At 44.4% G+C, this 21,647-nt stretch overlaps 1 protein-coding gene and 1 long non-coding RNA gene across 10 annotated transcripts in view; one reads left to right on the top strand and one right to left on the bottom strand.

Annotated features, from left to right (window-relative positions):
- Window positions 1–21,647, bottom strand: part of DENND2B (DENN domain containing 2B) — a 177,425-nt gene that overhangs the window by 64,957 nt on the left and 90,821 nt on the right. The window lies entirely within an intron of this gene.
- Window positions 4,771–7,901, top strand: LOC128311831 (uncharacterized). Its single transcript, XR_008290474.1, has 2 exons — window positions 4,771–6,210; window positions 7,504–7,901. It is a non-coding gene; the product is annotated as an uncharacterized LOC128311831 (long non-coding RNA).

The raw sequence follows: 21,647 nt of genomic DNA, 5'->3' as shown, positions 1-21,647 counted from the left end.
GAATGACTTGGCAGCACTTGGAAAAAGAAAGTAGAACAGAGGCTTGCCCCACAAAGAGCCCTGCTCCTTGGGGCTAACCACTGCCCTCGTTCACTTTGGCAAGAAGTGGATCCCATAATCATGATGATGATTCAAAGGCCACAGACCTGTCTCACACAGTGCCTTCCTCCGGCCAGCCACAGCAGACTGGTTGCCATTTCCCGCAGATGCCAATAATGTTCATGTCTTTAAGGTTTTGTTCAACCAATTCCTTCTATCTTGATGTCCTCCTCCCCCACTCTTTCTTGAATATTCAACTCAAGTGTCAACTTCTTTCTGAAGCCTTTCTTGATCCTAAATCTTGACCTCCTTCTCCCCCTTCCCATGCTTTCCAGTCTAGGTGAACTCAACCTGACTGATGGAAAGATGCCTTCCCTGCTCTAAAAAACACACCACCCACAAGCCAACTTTCTCAGAAGAAGACTAGGGAATAGTAAGGGCCAAAGGGACTGCACAAGTCTCCATACTTCCATTCTTCTATCTGTAGCATTAGGCAGAATATCCCACCTCTATAATGAGAACACAGAGACCAATGAGAAGCCATCTACAAAAAACAGAGGATACTCAGAACCAAGAGGGAACACACTTGAAGTCTCTAGTCAGTGGGTTAGCTTTCCCCCATTCTCAATCTTAAAATCTCTTTCCTTTTTCTTACTCTTCTAGCTGACTTTGCTTCCTGTTTCACTGAGAAAACAGTAACTATCAGAGCAGACCCTCAATAACCTACCACCAGCATTAGTGCAGATCTTGTCACCTTTCTGCTGAAAACCCTGACATGGCTCCCAAAGTAAAAGCAAGTCTTTTTACTCATAAGTAAAATGACTCACAAGGCCCTTCATGAGATCTTTGACCTCCTTTCAACTATTCTTCCCCTTACTCTTTCCACACTAGCCACACTGCCTCCTTGTTGCTTTCTCAAACACCCAAAGCATGTGCTACCTCAGGGCCTTCATACTTGGCCATGCCCTGTAACTAGAGAACACCCCGCAAGAAAGCCTGCTCCTTCTTCTTCCAGGACTTGGGTCACATGTGTCCCCTTCTTAATGGGGCCTTCCCTGACCACACTGTAAAAACTTAGTATTAACAAAATTCCCACTAAAAAACCTTCTTTGGGGCACCTGAGTGGCTCAGTCGGCTAAGCGTCTGACTCTTGATTTCAGCCCAGGTCATGATCTCATGGTTCATGAGTTCAAGCCCCACATTGGGCTCTGTACAAATGGTGCAGAACGTTCCTGTGATTCTCTCTCTCTCTCTCTCTCTCTCTCTCTCTCTCTACCCCTTCAGCATGTGCTCTCTCTCTCTCTCTCTCTCAAAATAAATAAATAAAACTTAAAAAAAATTCTTCTCTGGGGTGCCTAACTGGCTCAGTCAGTAGAGCATGCAACTCTTGATCTCGGGGTTGCAAGTTTGAGCCCACGTTGGGTGTGGAGATTATTTAAAAATAAAATCTTTAAAAACAAAACCAAAAATAACCTTCCTCCATTCTGTGACCCCTCACCACTCCTATTCCCCACTTCTTGGTTTATTTTTCTCCATATCATTTATTGCAATCTCACATACTACTTTTTTTCCCCCACTTACTATGTTTATATAAGCTAAGGATTTTTGTTCATAATCTGTGTCCTCAGTGGCTAGAACACTGCCTGACACACAGTAGGCCCTAAAAAAATATTTTTTGAATGAAAACAATTTGCCACCAGCTCAGAGTGGCCCTCCCTGGACAGGGTGAACAGCTTCAGGCTCCATTATCCAGGCCCGTCTTCCAACCCCACAAGCCTTTCCAGTTCAGAGTCTAACCCTACCTGCAACAATCCTACCCACTTAGAAAACTCAAAAAGGACCAGCCCTCTGAGCATCCAAAAGATTCAGGGCAGGGGTGACTGCAGCCTAAGAACTGACCTGAAATTGCTCTCTGCAAAGATTACAAGGACTTTCTTACTGCAAAATGCAATGGTCCTTTCTATGGATCTTAATGAATTATAGGACCTCTCTTTTCTCATGTCTACATTTTGGATACTACTGAACAGACCTCTGTGAAGCACTAGAATGTAGTTAACTCTCAATCAGGATTACACTCCCTGGGGGATTCACGATCTGCCCACAAGATTTTTATGTTCATCCAAAGGGGGAACAGGTTAAGATAGGTTGGGAAATACTGTCAGAGAAGTAGAGAAGAGGGCCAGGTGTGGGCACCTAAGGCTTTCAATTATTTACTTACTCAAACCCTTTGAGACTATCTTCCCAGCCAAGCCCCCAAACCACTGTGCTTTAATCTGGTCTTTGCCCTTGAGCAGCTATCCTATCCTGCCTGAGTTAGATTAAAAAAGATTCTGGTACAATGTAACAAGAGCTGTGAAAGAAGTATGAACACAGAGCTCTGGGAACAAGGAGAAGGACACCTAATCAGGTGGCCAGAATGGATTTTAGGAGGGCATCTGGAGAAGACAGAGAGTGATACTGGGCTGGGTCTTGCAGGGCTTGGGAAAGATAAAGAAGACAGAAGAGGAGCACTGAAAACAGAAGAAAAACCATGAGCAAAAGCCAAAGAGACAGACCTTGGAGGAGGCTGAGATTTCTGGAACAGGACACAAAAAGTGACAACCTAATGGAAAACGCTGATAAATTAACTACATTAAATAAGAACTCTGTTCATTTTTTAAATGTCATTTAGAGAATGAAAAAGGAATCCACGGAGTGTGTACACAGGTTAAAGGGGCTCAGAAGATTTGAGAACATTAGATACATAGAATTATCATGAAGAAGTAGATTTATTCTCATACTGCAGATCTTGGCCAGATCACTTTTGGAGAAAAGCCCTTTGTTCCTCAATTTTGGAAGGTAGTAGATGAAAGTGTACATACACAGCAGACTTTGCTGGCTCTATGCATGCATTTATCTCATTTAATCTGTCAGTATTTCTACTTTACGGGTGAAGAAACTGAGGCTCAGGCTAAGTAATTTGCCCAGGGATACACAGTAAGTGGCAGACACCAGAGTCTGGAGAAGGGTTAGCATTGAGCTCCATAATTGATACCAGAGCACATCAGTCCCTTGGTCTTTGTCATATCTTGCGGCAGGAAGCCATCCTCTATCCCAAGTACACACCTGCAGCCCCGCTGTATGCGGATAGAGTTTGAAAAGGATATTAGCAGAGGTCCCCTGCCTGGCCCCCAAATTCTTGTGTTAAAAATCCCATTTTTCTTTAAGCCAACTACTTCAGAGGGCCCTGAATCGGCACAAAATAAATATAAGAGATGCTCCTCTCTTGCTGCTCTTCAGGCCTTTTCTCTTCATCATTCTTCCCCACTCAGGAACAGAAACTCTCACAAAGACAGACCCTGGTCAAAGAAAGGCCTTCCCCAAAAAGTGCAGTCATGCTGAAGCAGAGACTGCAGGTAAGGGAACTCTGTCCATCCATCTGTCCAACTTCTTTAAGAGTCATTATGGGGACAGAATTTGCCTCTTTTTCCTCCTTTAAACAAAGCAAGTGCTGCTTGGCAATTGCAGGTCTGTGATTCTCAAACTGTGTGCTGAGGTATCCTAGAGCACTGCAATGAACTCACAGTAAAATACAAGATATTTTAATTTTTTTGAGGGAAACAGAGCAATATTCAACATTTGCCGGACACCCCACGAGTTCACAGTTTTAACATCAGATCACACTACATTCTTTTTAGTGATGCCATTTCTTGGTGAAGCTGGGTTTTCAGCAGCTGCAGTGATAAAAAGCGAGTACCATGTGAAAAGCAATGTAGAACAGGAAATGAGGATGGCAATATTCAATCTGATTCCAAGCTGTGAGGGGTTTTTTGACTAGTTGACGACCAATGTTGCAATAGTTTCGGGTGTATAAATCGTGATTCTACAAGTTCATCCATGATGCCATGTTCACTACAAGTGTAGCTACCATCTGTCCCCATACTAAGATGTGAGACATGGTACAGGGCCCAGTATGACCCACTAGTTAGTAACTGTAATTATTTATGAAATAAAAGTATGTTTCCTTTCCATTTAGGTGTATAATTTTTTCAAATGGGTAGTCAGTTGTTAGGATATAAGTACTTACTAAATTGTTTAGACCTAAATGTCTACGGACACTGAAAAAATTACTGAAATATAAAGGGCCCACAAACTGAGAACGTTTGGGAACATCTGCAGCAGGTGTTTTTACATCTCTGCATCCAGGAGCCAAAAAGGAGTCCCCAGGGCACACCCAACCCTGCCCCAGAAACAGGTGAGCAGCAAGCACTCAGGTCTATGGAGGGCACGCGGAGGCACACGATGCCCGACAGAACAGCTGCCCCTCTGCCGGAAGACAAGTGGCTGCACATCAGCTCTCTCTCAACCCGGAGACTGTGCACATCCGTGTCAGCTTCACCCCAGGCTCCCAGGCTCTCCTCTGAACTCCCTCCCTAAAAAGCTCTATTCAGTACTGACTTCATGAACAAAACCCAAAGCCAGCCCAGAAGCCAGCCCGCCAGCAGGAGACTTCCACACATGCTCAGGCTTGGGCAATGTCCACAAACCAAACCATTAATCCACAGAGGGAGGGAGCAATGGGAATCTGGGTGAGGGCTTCCACTGACAGACAGCCCATCCATAGAAAGGCCACTGCTGCTTTTTGGGTGAAGATTTGCATAAAAATAACTCCTTTGTTCCTAAGGAGTCTCCAGCCTGCTACACTCCCTCCCTCCATTCTTCCCTGAAGTTATAATCCTCCGTTGGTGACATCATGGCCTTTGATACAATAGCTAACTATTGTGATGTCACAAGACTCAACTTTTGTCATTTTTGGTGGGGGTTGGGGTACAGAATGTGACAAAGGGCTAGAACAGAATAAAGTTATAGAACTGGAATTTGCTTTTTCATGCTAATTTCCCTGGTAATGAAGGGCAGTGACTCAGAAAAGGAAAGGCAAGCCACTGGCAGGCAGCAAGGCTGTACATAGACTGTCCATATCAAGGGAGAGGGGTAGGGGTTGGGGGCAAAGGCAGAAAGAAGACAAAACAAAGTTTTCACTTTTAGGGTTAGCCAGCCAGATATGAAGATGTTCTGAGTCTGGCCAAGTCCAGGACCTTCTCTTTCCATCGGCCATTGCTTGGGCCCAGAGAAAACACAGAAAAAAAGAAACGCAGGAAAGGCTCCAGGCTGGAGTGTTCCCTGGAACTTAATGTTTGGGATACTGTATTGAGTTCTGGACTCCACACTGTCAAATGGACAGACTCAGTTTGGACCGCATCCTGAGGACAGCAACCGGGATGGAGGGGGCACTCAGAGGCATGTGATGGGAGAAATGACTAAAGGAATGGAGAATGTTTACCCTGGAGAAGGCAAGACTGGGGATGGAGGAAGAGGATAATTGCCTTGAGAATTCCGAAAGGCTCTCATGTGAAAAAGGGATTATATGTGTTTTCTACGGCCCCCAAAGAGACCTCAGACATAAGAAGATCCAGAACGGAGAAAATGAGGAAGAATTTTTTAGTCTTAAATTCCAATTAAAGACTTTAAGTTCTTTTTAATTACCAATGTTCTCAATTACAAACTATGCTCTTGAAGACAAGGACTATCTTGTTCACCGTAGTATATCCCAGAACTCAGGGTAAATAGCACACAGTAGGTGCTTATTAATAGTTGTCAAATAGATGAATTAATGAAGCAATAGCAATGGTCTGAAGTTGTTGGTGTTCATAGGGACTCACTCCAGAAAGTATTCACTTCCAGAAAGTATTTTTTGAATCCCTACTACATGCCATTCACTTAATTAAGATGCTATGGACACAGCAGTGAATAAGGTAGATAAACTTAGTCTATCTCCCCTCTCGCCCTGCTTTGTAGTTTAGCACAGATGGCATGTAAGGTCCCTTCCATATTCAGATTCCTTGGTTTCAGAATTGACTAAAGAATTTGAAACTGAGAGGAAAGAAGACCCCAAAGGCCACAGATGAACCCTACCTACCACTTCTACTGCTACTTAAAAAGCCTAGAAATCTAGACTAAGCTAAGGCTGCCTTTTCAGCTGCGGAGGGGCCTCCCACTGAGAGACAGCAGGGTGCTCGACCAGATCAGACCAGAGCAAGCCACCAGGCTGAACATTTATTAAAGCCCCCGTTTCACCACCACCTGGTAAAGTAGGCTTCTACGTGAACCCAAGCTCCCTCAAGCCAGCAATAGGTAAGTATGGTCCTGACAGGTAACATGAGGTATTTCAGATGCTTTCACTTCTCTCAAGGAGCTTATCATATCCCCATCAGGCAATTATCCTGCTAGAGGCCACCTGAATGACAACATAGTTACTATAGAGCAATTTTCAAAGAAATAATTCTAAGATCTTCTTTGCCTAGCTTGTGCTAGGGCTGTAGGCTTGGCTCCAACTGGTGAGGGCATGAAAGTTATAACTACAGGTAATGAAGCAGATTATTTAACAATAATGATACACAAATACACAATACACCCAGACGTTACCCTCTTCAAAGTAGTCCTTAAAGGCCTAAATGTTTATTCCATCCAATACATTGTCAAAGCATTTCTGAAACTCTCATTTGGAAACTGCCCTCAGAGGCTTTGGAATACAATTTGAAGTTTCTCTGAAGGAAAATCTGCATTCTTCAAGGATGCTAACTCATTCATATGACCAAAAAAAAGTACAAACTAGAGAAAACCATCTTAGGTCAGAATAAGCAGTAACTGTCAAGTATACTGTAGAGCCTTCATATCAAAGGGGATGTGTACTGAAACTGTCCCAAATCTCCACTCTTTAGAGGACAGCAGTTACTCACTTTGAGTCACAGAGCCCTGTGGCTATCTAATAAACCCCAATAACCCCCACAGAAACCCTGTAGGAACATACATTTCTGTCTCCCATTTCAGGGTTTTCCTTTTAGGGGGTTCACAAGCTACTCCACAGACTCATTTTAAAAATTCTTACCAGGGGCACCTGGGTGGTTCAGTTGGTTGAGCGTCCGACTTCGGCTCAGGTGGTGATCTCACAGTTATTAAGTTCAAGCCTGCGTCGGGCTTTGTGCTGACAGCTCAGAGCCTGGAGCCTGCTTTGGACTCTATGTCTCCCTCTCTCTCTGCCCCTAACCCACTTGCATTCTGTCTCTGTCTCTCTCAAAAATAAATAAACATTAAAAAAAAAAAAATCCTTACCCTGAGGTGCCTGGGTGGTTCAGTCAGTTAAGCGTCTGACTTCCCCTTGGGTCGCGATCTCGCAGTTCATGAGTTCGAGCCTTGTATCACATTGACAGTGCAGAGCCTGCCCAGAATTCATTCACTCATTCTCTCTCCCTCTCTCTCTCTCTCTCTCTCTCTCTCTCTCTCTCTCTCTCTCTCTCTGCCTCTCCCCAACTCACACTTGGCACTCTCTCTCTCTCTCTCGCTCTCTCAAATAAACCTTAAAAAGAAAACCTTAGGAAAAAAAGAATTCTTATCCTAACCTATTTTACCTTCCTCACAAATGCACAGATCTTTCCGAATGGAGATCAACACAGCTCAACAGACATGCTAATGCTCAGCACAAAGACAGACTCAAAGCACCCTGCTCTCCTGAGTCCTTGCAGCACCATGTTTCACACTTGGACCTCAGTATGAAAATTAATAAAAAGAAACTTCATTTAAAATGGAGTCAGGAGGCCAGAAGTGGGAGCTCTCACAATTGCAGGCCCAAAAGTAAGTCCACACTACTTCAGCTACTTTACTAGACCAGCAGGAAGAAGAAAGGTTTTTCTCTTCTCCCAGCAACAGCCCAGCCAATGAGAGGTCACAATTCAGCCAATGAAAAACCACTATACTCCAATGGACTTTTTGTTTATAACAGCCCCTCCCAATTTCCCCTTTTCCTCAATAAAAGAGTGTTCCTCTCCTTTGTTCTTTGGACTTGCGTATGGTTTTGTGGTAGCTTGTTTGTCTTGAATTGTAATTCTCTGCTATTCCTGAATAAACCCATTTTGATGGCAAAGTAAGTTTTATTTTTAAGGTTAACATCAGCAATCTACAAACTAATACACTTCACAAGACTCCAGGGGTGGTAGAAATGGTTAAATCCAAAAATGTTGGACTCACAAATGCCAAGAGTGCTGGACTCAAATGTGACGTTTTCTAACGTGGTTTGTAAACTGATGGAGACAATTCCCAAAGAGGAATCAAATCTACCTTCAGGAAATCACATTCATTTATCTGCAAGTGCAGATACAAAGAGCAAGCTATGTCTCAGCATGTATTTTCTCACCTAAGTCCCTAGTCTCCTTGTGAGAAGCATGGGGAATATTCCTCCTGCATTCTTCTGGGCCAGCCAGCATGCTCACCAAGCAGCTTTCACATACTAAAAGCCACCCAAGTCACATCTGACTCATGCCATTGCTCTCTGTAATGGGGTATGACATGCATCTAATCTTTTGTATATTTTCATATTTGTAGCCTACAATTAGGCATTTTTGAGGGATGTAGCTGACTAGCGGTTCTGTTCAGTGACCTATAATTATTCACACAGGCATCATGGCCAATCCAGGCAGCTATTAGGCTGGAGGCACTCTGAGCTCAGACCTCACGGAGGAGGCTGCTTGGCTCTAAAGATGTCCAGAGAATATCGGTTAGCAACTGGCTTCAGAAGGGCCACACCACTCTTCCTTGGCTGCACATGGAGACACCCCTATTCCACGCCCTTCACCCCTCTTCCTTATCCACTGCCTGACTCAGCACAGTTCACTCACAAACCTAAGTCGTGGCACATCGAGGAGCCCAATGTTCCAAAAAATGGACCATTTTCTTGGACACAATCTCCATTATCAAGGCAATAGCAATATACATCAACTTTTAAGATGCCCCACAAATTTCTCACCTGAAGAAAAACAGGTCACACCCACCGGCCAACAGAATCCTCCAGTTGCTGCTGTGCAGCTGGGCTGTGGGAGCTGACACAGGCCTCTTCTCTGAGCCAGCCTCTCTGCCACCAGCTGAGTGGTCTCACTGCTCCTAAGGGCCCAACAGAGTAATTCTCCCCCACGCAAATGCCCACCATCCTGCTTTACACTACTTTGCTGGCTAGAAAGGAAGGGCTGGTTAGCCCTAAGAATCTGTTTTAGTGATAATTCACATATATATCTCCAATAAAAACTGGTTTCTTAATTCATTAATGACAGCTCAAATCCTGATTATTTTTTTGAAGTTTATTTATTTATTTTTGAGAGAGAGAGAGAGAGACAGAGAGAGAGAGAAAATGGGGGTGAGGCAGAGAGAGAGAGAGGCAGAGAGAGACTCCCAAGCAGGCTTCATGCTACCAACATAGAACCTGACACAGGGCTTGAACCCATGAAACCATGAGATCACAACCTGAGCCAAAACCAAGAGTCACACGCTTAACCAACTGAGCCACCCAGGCACCCCTCAAATCCCGATTATAAATATACTCAAAGATACTGCCACAAGCCAGCTCAGGAAACCTGTGAAGCACAATTGTGGCCCCACACTCAGCAGCATACACATTAAGTATGAGCCCAATACCTAAACCACAATTACTATACAAGTTTCCCTTCTTCCTGAGCACTAGTTCAAAGTACTTTAAGAGTGCTTTATAGTTTTCAAAACCACTTTCACATGTTATTATCTCAGTGGAGTCTACCAAGCAAGCCTCAGAGGTTAAATGCCATAAGTATATTCTCCAACTTTTTCTTTTTTTAGTAACCTTGACACCCAACATGGGATTTAAATTCAAGACCCCAAGACCAAGAGTTGCACATGCTACAGACTTTATCAGGCAGGAGTATTTTCTGCATTTAACAAAGGCTGAGACTCTAGGGAGGCTGTCTTATCCCAAGGTCACTCAACTAGTAAGTACAGAACCAGACCTAGAACTACTTTGTAGCTATGTGACCTCAGTTCTTCATATGTCAACAATTAATAATTGTTAATTAAGCTGCCTCACAGGGCTTATAGTAAGGAAGTGCCTGGAATGGCGTCTGGTCACAGTAAGGATTATGCTGTTATTATGTTATTATTGTTGCTGTTGTTATTAATAATTATGAGTATTATTACCACCACCAGCAGAATCCCCAATTCCAAATCTAGAGCTCTTTCCTCTCTATCCTGCTGTAGCTTTGCACAGTTTACTAGGAAGTGGCATCATCTAACCTTCAAACTTTTATTTTTGTGTGCATACGTATGTATCCCCCCCTTTTTTGCACATTTTTTTTTGAGGAGAGAGAGAAAGAAAGAGAGCATGAGTGAGGGAGAGGAAGAAAGGGGGAGAGGGGGAGGGGAGAGAAAGAGAGAGAGAGAGAGAGAGATTGAGATTGAGTCTTAAGCAGGCTCCAGTATCAGTGTGGAGCCTGATGCAGGTCTCCATCCCACAACCCTGGAATCATGACCTGAGCTAAAATCAAGAGTCGGATGCTCAACAAACTGAGCCACTAAGGTGCCCCATGCATCACCTTTTCTGCAAGTCTGACTCTAGTCTCCTGGCATCTGAGGTCATTTATGCTGTGTTAGCCACCATTCTGTAGCTCACCCTGTTTGCAGTACTCAACTTTTGCTTATATCCAAGTCTTCATTTATTCACTTCCTTCCTTCAACAATCATTTAATGAGCACCTACTCTTGATGAAGCACCACACAAGCTACTGGGTGAAATATCCTTCCCCTCCAGATACAAGAAATGAGAAGTACAAAAGAGCAGGATGCACAAAGGAGTGATAGCACAGAAGTACCAGAAAATAACTGTCTCAGGGCAGCACAGTAGAGTTCAGAGAAGGCGAATGAGTTTTAGAGTGTGACTGGAGTTTCTGAGGCAGATAAATGGAGAGAATGACATTCTGAGCTAAGAGAACAGTATTTACACAGGGATACAAATCAGAATCATACAGAATATGATAATCTCATACTGCCAGCATGAAAGGGCCGTGTGTGTGTGTGTGTGTGTGTGTGAGAGAGAGAGAGAGAGAGAGAGAGAGAGAGAGACATACAGGCAGACAGAGGCAGAGAGACAGAGACAGAGGGAGACAAAGAGAGACAGAGACAGAGACAATGAGAGAGAAACAAAGACAGAGAGACAGAGACAGAACAAGCTCTGAGAGAGAAATATGTGGGAGAATGAGCCCCTACTGCCTGGAAGCGGCAGGCAGGTGGGACAACAAATATCGTGTCTGCCTTTCTACAGTCTAAGGGCAATCCCTACTCCCTGAGTATGCTTACAGTGTACCAATTTTAAATGCAAAATCCTTTAACAACTGTTTTCTCTCTCCTTCTGTCTTCTCCTCCTTCTAAAGAAGAGGCTGTTTATCCCTATTCTCATTTCTGCCCTGCTCTTAGCCCTGAGTTTTAGTGCCAATGCTTTTACACAAATCCAGTTTCACGTCCTGAGTGAAATATAATTTCATAGGAATGTAATTCTGAAATGATCTCATTGAAAAAGCACATCCAGCTTTTGGCCATGAGCAAACTTTGGGCCAGCCCATTCACACCCAGAGCCAAGGAGATTGTAGACCCCTTTCCCTTAAATGGAGAATATGCCTGGTACCCAAAACAAAGGACACCAGCTGCCCATGGATATTATCCTGCCCATAGCCAGCCTGCCTGCTTGCAGACAGAGGCCTGGGCCCAGAGAAGCCATGGCTACAAAACACTCTTCACCGTGCAAAGGCAGACTCAAGAGCATCCAAGCAAACAGGCCTCACCACACTGATGCTCCCTGTGTCCCTCCGGAGGGCTCTAGCTCCAGTCCATGAACCACCAGCTCAAACTGTTAACACTGCCCTGTCACAGTCACATCAGACAGAAGAATGTCCAGGAGCCAAACGGCTAAAGATCCTCCCCACCATGACCTGCCTTCCCTAACTGTGAAACTCAGTTGCTATCTAATTCTACTAACAGCATCAGAAATTAGGGCATGTGGGGCACCTGCATGGCTCAGTCAGTTAAGCGTCTGACTTCAGCTCAGGTCATGATCTCACAGTTCGTGGTTTTGAGCCCCGTGTCGGGCTCTGCGCTGACAGCTCAGAGCCTGGAACCTGCTTCGAATTCTGTGTCTCCCTCTGTTTCTGCCCCTCCCCCACACTCTCTCTCTCTCTCTCTCTCTCTCTCTCTCTCTCTCTCTCTCTCTCTCTCAAAAATAAATAAACATTAAAAAATATATATTAAAAAAAAGGAAGAAACTAGGGTATTTGACTCTGAAACTAGAGTCAAAAGCCAGGTCTAGTCTAGTCCGGCAGAGCTGGGACAAAGTGGAACTGGGGGAGAAATTATGTACTTTGATGGACTTCCAAAACTCCTAGCTGAAGAATCTGCAAGTTAGGATCTTTGGGGGAAAATGTCCTTACTCCAAATCTGTATTCCACCCCCACCCCCCACAAATCCTCATGAAATGGACCAGAAGGGGAAGAAAAAACTTAATGGCTTGTAGGGTCTACAGAAACTCTCTGTTCTCTCTTTACAACGTTTGTGTAAATCTAAAACTATTCTAAAATAAAGAGTGTATTAAAATTAATAGCTTGTCATGGTTTCCTCTATAAGGAATAATGGAAAAGAGTTGTCTTGGTTATAAATTCCAACTCTGCTTCTACTGGCTATGAGTGACCTAACCTTTCTAAACTTCGGTTTCCTCCTCTATTAAATGGAGATGACAGTTCCCACCACGAAGTATTGTGTAGATTAAGTGAGGCGTCGCGCAAACAGAATTTACCCCTGCCCAACATGCTTTCTTTCTGGGCAGTAACTGTTTTTCAGTTCAGTTAGCTCCTGCTTGGGGTTGGGTTGGAGGCCCTGCCTCCACTCCACAGTCATACCTGTCTCCATGCGTTACAGCCTCTTCCACATACAGCATCACACTATAAACCCACAGTAACTGCCCAAAGGGCTGAAGGCCGCCTCACAGTGAGTTCCAACTAGTGAAAGCACACCTTTGTGGACAGAAGCATGTTCTCCTTCCTGCTTTCCCCTCTTCCAGTAGGATCCAATGTCACCCTCATGAGCTCAGTTACTTTCCTGAGGTTTGCAGGGGTCAACCACAAGGAAAGGCAGAAGGTGACAGAGCCAGGTTTCTGGAAGAATTAGCTGTCTATGGTAGGGTGTGGGCAGGGGAAGAAGTATGCTCTCAAAGTTGCCACAGAAGATTCTTCACCCTTGGCAGCACCACACCACCCACCACCACCACCACTATCTCACACCCCTCCCTGCACCTTGCTCCCCACCTTGGCCCCACCTGAAGCTGGGCTGATAAACTACAACTCCACCAAGTCAATGCTCAGTGTAAATTCCCCAAAGCCAAGAGATAAGCCCCAAGGCTGGACATGAAGTCACCCCCAAGCCCTGGAGTCACTCTTGAGCCTCAGCCACCCTGACTCTTGGCTTCACGATGAGTTAATCCATTTTTCCCCTAGGAAGACTGAGGTAAGCGGACAGGGCCCCATCCTGGTTTTATAAGTGGATGGGCTGGAGGCCAAGTAAAGAATCAGGTGAAGAAAATTATGACTCTAATGTCATGTTATCTCTGAAAATCACTCAAAAGGGTAGCAGATCCTTAAAAAACTCTCCTAAACCAAAGGAGAAGTCCAATCTCACCCTGAAAATTTAGTGTCCAAATAAGGGAGCAGTCAGTGCTAGAACAGTTAGCCTGTTCCAACTTGGAAAAGCCCTGTGAGAGAAGCAGTTCCCAGGCTTAGGATTCCAGTGACAGGTTGTAACCCCTTGTAGCACTAATGGGCACATTCTAGTGGCTAATTTCTCTGACCTTCCAGTTGGCTGGATTGGGGACACACCCCAGCTGAGGCCAAAGGACATTAGTTCCTGGCAGAGAGTGTGCAGACACTCAGCAGCCTAGCCGAGTCAGATAACAGCCCCAGCTCCAGCAGTTTCAAGGACACGTTTTGGGAAGCAGAAGATGTCCTTGGAGCCATTTCTTATTTAACCAAATAAGAGCCAAATATAGCCAAATATGAAGAAGCTAACTATGTCATCTTCTATGCAATTTTTCTCCAGCTTATCACTTCACACTAAATAAATGTGAAGTATTACTATTATCATTACTAGTTTCCCTTTATGCTTCCATGTCCAGTCCTCTCTGCTCATAAACGACAGACCAAGCATCCTGGAACATCAATATAATCATGCCATCCCTTGGGGCAACTTAACTGCCAACCATACCAGATCCAGATTCTTCCAGTTCTTCCAGAACCTTGTCAAATGCTACCAACCAATCATACTTCTCTTCTTCCACCACCCCTCACCATACTACCACACCCTCCATTCCCCTCCACACAAAGACACACAGACCTGCACACACACACACACACACACACACACACACACACACACTTCTCTCTCTGAACAGAATACCTCCTGCTGCAAGCATGTCCATTTCTGCCTCCATGTTTTTGTGCTCAAACCACTTCCGGCCTGGAGTCTTTCCTTCCTTTCTGCTTATCCAAATACTATCCATGCTCCAAGACCTAGTCTAAGGTCTCAGACTTAGGTGGAGAAGCCACTCAATCCACAAACAATGCCTATGCACTTCCTCTGTGCCAGGCACCAGGCCAGACACTGAGTACACAATAAGGAAAACAACACAGCCCTACATGCGTCTAACTGGTGGGAGACATAAACCTCCCTGCTCACTTGAACTGTGCAGGTAGGGGAGTCAATGACCAGACCTCAACTGGCAACTTGCTGTGATTCTTGTGGGGGAACACAAGGGGGTGAGAAATTCAGTCCAGTTGGACGAGGTCTTCATGCCTCTCCCTTAACCATCTCCAAGAAGCCACCCAGGTTTGGTGGTTTCGAACATATTTTATTACAAGAACCATCATTCTCTCTGATCACCTGGGGAGTAGTGCTGCCTCCTGCTTTGGAGTTTTATCAGCTTCAGAGGTAGGCTGAATCCAACCCCATTCAGTAATAGCCCTAGACTACCCTTCCTAAGCCAGAAAATGGAGAGAAAATGACCAATACTCTCCTCAAGAGTTCCCAGATTTTGGAGGTCCTGGGTGGCTCAGTTGGTTAAGTGTCTGACTTTGGCTCTGGTCATGATCTCATGGTTTGTGAGTTCAAGCCATGGACTCTCTGCTGTCAGCTCAGAGCATGCTTCTGAGCCTCTGTCTCTCTCTGTCTCTGTCTCTGTCTCTCTCTGCCTCTCACACACTCTCTCTCAAAAATAAATAAACATTTAAAAAGCGATTAAAGTCTTTTTAAAAAGACTTTGTGCCACTGTGACTGCATAGATGATGGTCACATGGGAGGCAACCTCCTGAGGTCCCTCAGGGTAATGTGCAATTCTCAGACCCTAATAGTAACTCTATTCCTCTCTCTCCTATTCAAGAAAGATTATCAGAATATAAGTCTGATGGCTGTTATTATAGGGATAATCTTGCATACCTTCTAAGTTAAAAAATAGGTAACCCATTCACTTGTCCCTTGAGCCTTTAACTCCTGTAGGAACAAATGCAGTAACTCCATGAGACATATCATATCAATACAGACTCTTTTTTCCTCCTGAATAGAAATAGAAAATGTCCTCCAGATGTAATCTTAGATGCCTTTTGGATCCAGGAAGAAAGGAAGAGAGAACACCTAACCCACTCCTATTTATTATTTCCAGCAATGGAGACTCACAGTCTTCCTCATTACCTATTCTCATCACAGTCTATCTGGACTTCAAGTTTCTAAAAAGCTCGTCTCACATGAGACACAACTGCTAGTTATGGCACTAACTGTTCAGCATCCTACTGGTAGGATTACCCCAACCCCCCACAAGGCTGAATGGGGTGTCAGTCCATACTAAGGAAGCTCACAGCTTTCAGGACATTACCCAAAACACCAGTCACATGTTTAGGTGTGCAGACCTCTGGGGTCTTGGACAGGTCAAGACCATTAGAAAGGTCACAACCACTGCTGGTCAATGTACACCACATATAGCACTACAAGGGATCAATGAGCAAAAAGCCTTAAAAGAAAGACAGGACAGATGAGAAGAAGCTGCCACCAGCCCTCAGATCACAAGCATCTCACTTGGAGGAGTATCTGGCTGAGTGAAGCTTTGCATCCAACCGTTAACAAGCACTTAGTCTTTGATAACTTGTGGTATCCAGACAGTATCATACCCTACCTGACTGCCCAGGCTCCCTCACTCAGCTACTCTATCCTCAAAGGCTGGAAGTGGACCCAGCTCACACTAAGTATCTTCAGAGACTTAGCTACACATTTTCAGTCCCCTTCCACCTCAGCCCCTCCTCCTGCCCCTAACAACTCAAATTTTCAGCCTCTACATATGTGTCTATGTGCCTGTGTGTCTGTGTTTTATTTACACTACCCATGTCTGTTGTTAGCAACAGAAACAAAGTACTTTAAGGCAGAAAAGGCAAGTCAGCCAACTGGCTTGCTGCTCCCTGTTCTGCTTCCAGCTCAGGGAAGAGGCTGGTGAGGGTCCTTCGAGCACCAATCTACCATGTGTGCCTAACGCTCCCACGTACGAGGGGAACCAGCATGGTGCCAGCTTACCCCAAGCTGTCCACCGCTGTGCGAGGCCCCAGTCATCAACCCACCTTCTTCTTCCCTGGAGGCCATGCCCTGAACACCTCATTCCCTTACCTGCCTGGATGCTGAGTACTGTTGGAATTCAGAGCTTCAAAAGCCAGAATTCAGGAAACCCACTCTCTTCTCTTGTACACTAGGTGATTGTTAAAGACAAACAGGCATTGCCTCCCCAGACCCAAACTCTGGAGACCCAGCTCATGAAGCTTAACCTTCATGCCTTTCCCATCTTCAGTTTTTCTGTTACTGATAATCTTCTCAAGTTCTAGTATCAGGCTCTAGTATCAGGCTCCTCAATAAAATCAGTGGTAATTACTGGTCACTGCTTTGTTTTCAGCAGAAAAAAAAAAGACACACACACAAAAAAACATGACATGTGATTCTTGCACTCAAGGAGCTCACAGACTAACTAACTTAGGGAGACAAGAAAACAATAGGAAATAATTCAAATGTGAGATACAGAGTTAAAGTACTCTAAAGTAAAATGGTTGGAAGTGGAGGGGCTAGAGTAGCTCAGGAAAGGGTTTCTATGGGAGAGAAATATGAGCCAGACCTTAAAGGACAAACAGTAGTTGGACAGAATGAGACAGGAGGTTATTTGAGATGAAGAGTTAGACTATGACTCAAGGTCCCAAGGCAGGAAGAATGGCAAACATCGTGCCCACATGTTTTCCCATATCCAACTGAGGCTCAGCCCTGGGGGGTAAGGAGGAAAAGGACTGGCCTGACTTGATGAAAATAAAACCCTCCCCTCAGGGTCACCATTCTCTCCAATCCCTCTGCTCCCACCTCTGCCAAGAGCATTCTCAGTGTTTCCTTTTTCTGTACTACTTTGAATTCCTCTCCCCTACAGTGCACAGAATGTAGCCAAGCCAGCCTAACTCCCTAAACCCGAAACATCCTGCTGGAACTCTTGGTACTCAAGGCTCCTGCTCCCACAGTGGGACAAACTTTGTGTTCCGCCCGTTGCAATGTGGGTCAGGAGCTTGGTCTATTCCTCTACTGGGCCAAGTCAAGCTAAGTCTGATTCTTTACTCACTAGAACAGGAGAAGGGCTAGGAAATTTTAAGTACAAGTCTCTGGTAAGTAAGCCAGGGCAACAGTCTCCCCTCCTTCCATTCACACAATCATATGTGCATTCAATTAATACATAGTGAACATCATCATGTGCAAATTCATGTGCTTAGCACTGGTTGGGACACCAAAATGCCTCATGCATGAGTCCATCCTCAAAGAGTTCACATTCTAGTAAGGTGTATATAATAGAAACATAAATATAGTAAGTACCAGGAAGACTATTTTAAGGGCCATTGGAGAGATGAAACGCTGTGGATTTAGGTAGAGGGGGATTACTTCCAACTGAAGAAGCAGGAGGGACTCAATAGAGAGGGCTGCCCTTACACTGGGGCATGGATGGAACTACATGAGCAAAGTCTTGGAGGCAATAAAGTAGAAGACATATGAAAGAAAACAAGATGTTCAGCCTGGCGGGAGTTTAACTGGAAGTAAACCAGGGAAAAGGAGAATTGGAAAGAGAAATACCAGATCTTAGAGGGCTTTGAAAACCAAATTAAGGGTCTTATCTTTTCTCTGGGAAAGCATATAATTTTCTGAGACAGGAATGAAGGGTCAGGAACTGTGCTTCTGAAAAATGGAGGAACCCTCAGAAATCTAGGGCTGTAGCAGAAAAATCTCATTATGGAGCCCACAAGGACCGAAGAGCACAGGAAGGAGAAGAGAGGAAGGGAAATCAGATAATCCAGTACATGACTGGAATTCTTATCTTTGGGGTTCAGGCTGAATGAGAAAATAAGCAGGCAGTCCTGAGGGCACTAAGAGGCTCTACAAGCAGCGAAACATGAGAGAATCAGCTATCCAGAGGAGACAATGAAGAGTGGGATGTGTAAGCATCCAGAAGACTAGAGAGGGAGAGCAATTTCAGAGCTTAGGATGCTGAAAGTGGAACATCTCTAGGTGATGAGGCCAAAGATATGGTCATGCTATAAGATGAAACCAGAAGAGGATAGAAGATGAAGTCTTTAGAGCTGAACAGATTGAGGGGCTGTGAGGCCAGACCACTGAAGGATTCGCAGTATGAACTTCCAAGCAAGAATCCATGATCCATCACATCCTTAAATCACTAACCCCTTCTCCTTCCACTGCACCTACTTGTAAAGCCCTAACTCTGGATCAGTTCAACCATCAGCATCCTTTGTACCTTCTGAGGGCAACTAAAATCTACTGATCAAAAATCAACGTGTCCAAAATGTGTCTGAAAGGTCTTTCAGAAAGACATTCTGAAGTATTTATGGATGAAATGGTATGATGCCTACAATTTGCTTCCAAAAATCCAGTGGAGAAGGAGGAGAGGTAGCAGACAAGGATAGAAATAAAACAAGTTAGGCCAAGTACTAATAATAGCTGAAGACGGATGATGGATGTATAGCTGTTCATCTTTGATTCTCTCTACTTTTGTCTATGTTTGACATTTTCCACAATAAAAAGTTGAAAAAATAAAACCACTTAAGTGAAAGATTGATGGGGAACAGTGCCAAAGGTTACCCACAGATTATCTGCTGTTATAAAATGAAAACTGTAATTTTACAATGGAGAAATTTGGCTGGCCCTATCTTAAGTAGTGACCAAGTTTAGCATCAATAATAGTGGGAAAACCAGACATCATGTGCCTCTGATCTGCTGCATTATTTATAAAGGGTTTCCTCCTCCCCCCAAAAATGCTTATCCTAAATCTAATCAAGCCTCTAGATCTAATCTGCAGTTTACAGAAAGTACAGGGGAGAGAGGAAGAAGCTACACAACACCCTAAAGAAACAATCAGACAAATCCATGGGGTGCCAAGTGAATTTATGTTAAAAAATTTAAGAGAAAAAAATTTTTTTTAATTTTAAGAAAAAGAAAGGCCTAAAATTGAACTCATCATTTCTACTCCACCTCTAATAAAACACTTTTTGCCTCTTGTACTTTTCCGACAAACTTTCTCCACTTTTCCCCAACTCTACAAGTCATCTCTGACTTCTCCTTCTCCTTCTTACTCCAACTCAGTCTGGCCCTGCCAATGCTGCCTCCTTAATGCCTCAGGTTCACCTCCTCCTTTCCCCTGCCCCTTATTCACGCAGAGTTTATCATCAATTGGCTTGACTTACTGCCATAATCCCCTAAGAACCATCTCCTTGCTTCTACTTTTACTTTCTACAAGCCTATTTCCTACACTTCAACCAAAGTGATCCTGCTGCAATGCAAGTTCACCGTATCACTCCAGGGTTCAAGTGCTTTTAGTGGCTCCACGGCCCACAGCAGTGCTTCCCAGAACGCAGTAAAGAACTATAGGGCAGGCACCCTGCGGCATGAAATCACAAGGTGATTGAGTCGTTCACCTGTTCTTGCAAACCTCTCACTCGATTCAATAGAAAGTCTCCACACGCTGCTGCTAGCTCTAGCTCTAACCACTTGATCTCTTAAAAGAGACTTTCATAGGCAGCAGTATCTAGCTAAATATTTTTTTTAATTTCTTTTTTATAAGTTTGAGAGAGAGAAAGAGTGTGTGTGAGCAAGGCAGAGAGAGAAGGAGAGGGAGGGAGAGAGAGAATCCCAAGCAGGCTCCACACTATCAGCACAGAGTCCCACTCAGGGCTCAATCTCATGAACTGTGAGATCATGACCTGAGTGGAAAGCAAAAGTCAGACATTTAACTAACTGAGCCACCCAGGCGCCCCTGGCTAAAACTTTTTGTCCTCACTGTATTTACTTAAAAGTTACCTTGTGTGTATCACAAGTAATATTGATTTTCCACTTTAAGAAAGTGAGATAACATTTCCTTTTAAAACAAATTTAAGTTCAAAAGTGAGCTGATTTAAACATCATGTAAATAACAGTTCAGGTATTAAGAGGCCATGGTAATACTGTGAAGATGGTAAGCAATGAATTAAGTTTGGGAAAAACTGTCCCATAGCATAAAATTCAAGTTTCTTTATAACGCTCATGCTTTCAAAACAAGTTGGCAAACTGTCTAATATTCCTCTCCTTAAATCAGAAGAGCCCCTTTAACTACCTCAAGGAACAGAATGTGGCCTATGTGAGGGTACTTCACTTCCAAGGCTAGGTTAGATAAAGGCCATGCAACCTCTGCCAGCCTCTCTAGGGTCACTGGCTTTCAAGTCCTGAGCCACCTGATAAGAAATCCAGCAATCCCTGAGACCACCATGCTAGAGTGACCACAGGGAGTAATAATGGGGGGGGGGTGGGGGGAGGATGGAGTGAGAGCAGCAGACCACAGGAGCCCCAGATGCTTGAATCTCCCCAGCTCAGGTACCACACATGGGAGGAGGAAGCCTTCTGATGATTCCAGCCCCAGCCACCACCTAACTAAAACTACATGAGAAGACTGCAAGCAAAACCTCCAAAACCATGAGAGGTAATAACAAAATTATTGTTGTTTAAACACCCACTAAGTTTGTGGTGATCTGGTGTGCAGAGCAACGGCAGATCCATCCCTACAAGGGCTAGTTCTGGAGACCAGTCTCTGCAGTCTCACCTTGCCGCTGCTCATCCTGCCCTACCACGCACAGCAAAAATGACCAAGTTGGTAGTTATGTGCACAGAACTTTGCACATACTGCTTCATTCCTCTCAGTCTTGGCACATGCTGATCCCTCTACGTTGGAATGCCCTTCCTTTGGCTTGTCCACTTAAAAAATAACTATTCATGGGACGCCTGGGTGGCTCAGTCAGTTAAGCGTCCGACTTCGGCTCAGGTCATGATCTCGTGGTTTGTGAGTTTGAGCCCTGCGTCAGGCTCTGTGCCGACAGCTCAGAGCCTGGAGCCTGCTTCAGATTCTGTGTCTCCCTCTCTCTCTGCCCCTCCCCTGTTCATACTCTGTCTCTCTCTGTCTTTCAATAACAAATAAACGTTATAAAAAATTTAAAAAAAAAAACTATTCATGATGGCCAAAAGGAACAAACTTAAAAAAAAAAGCCACAATTTTTTCATACTTCAAAACCTAAATCTGCATCATTTCCTCTGTGAAACCTTACCCTCATCTTGATCACACTCTTCCTTCCCGCCGGTGACTAAACGAAT

Source organism: Acinonyx jubatus, chromosome D1 (genome assembly GCF_027475565.1).
Source record: "Acinonyx jubatus isolate Ajub_Pintada_27869175 chromosome D1, VMU_Ajub_asm_v1.0, whole genome shotgun sequence".
Classification (NCBI taxonomy): domain Eukaryota; kingdom Metazoa; phylum Chordata; class Mammalia; order Carnivora; family Felidae; genus Acinonyx; species Acinonyx jubatus.
The sequence above is the reverse complement of the archived record's forward strand: the minus strand, read 5'-3'. Positions and strand labels throughout refer to the sequence as shown.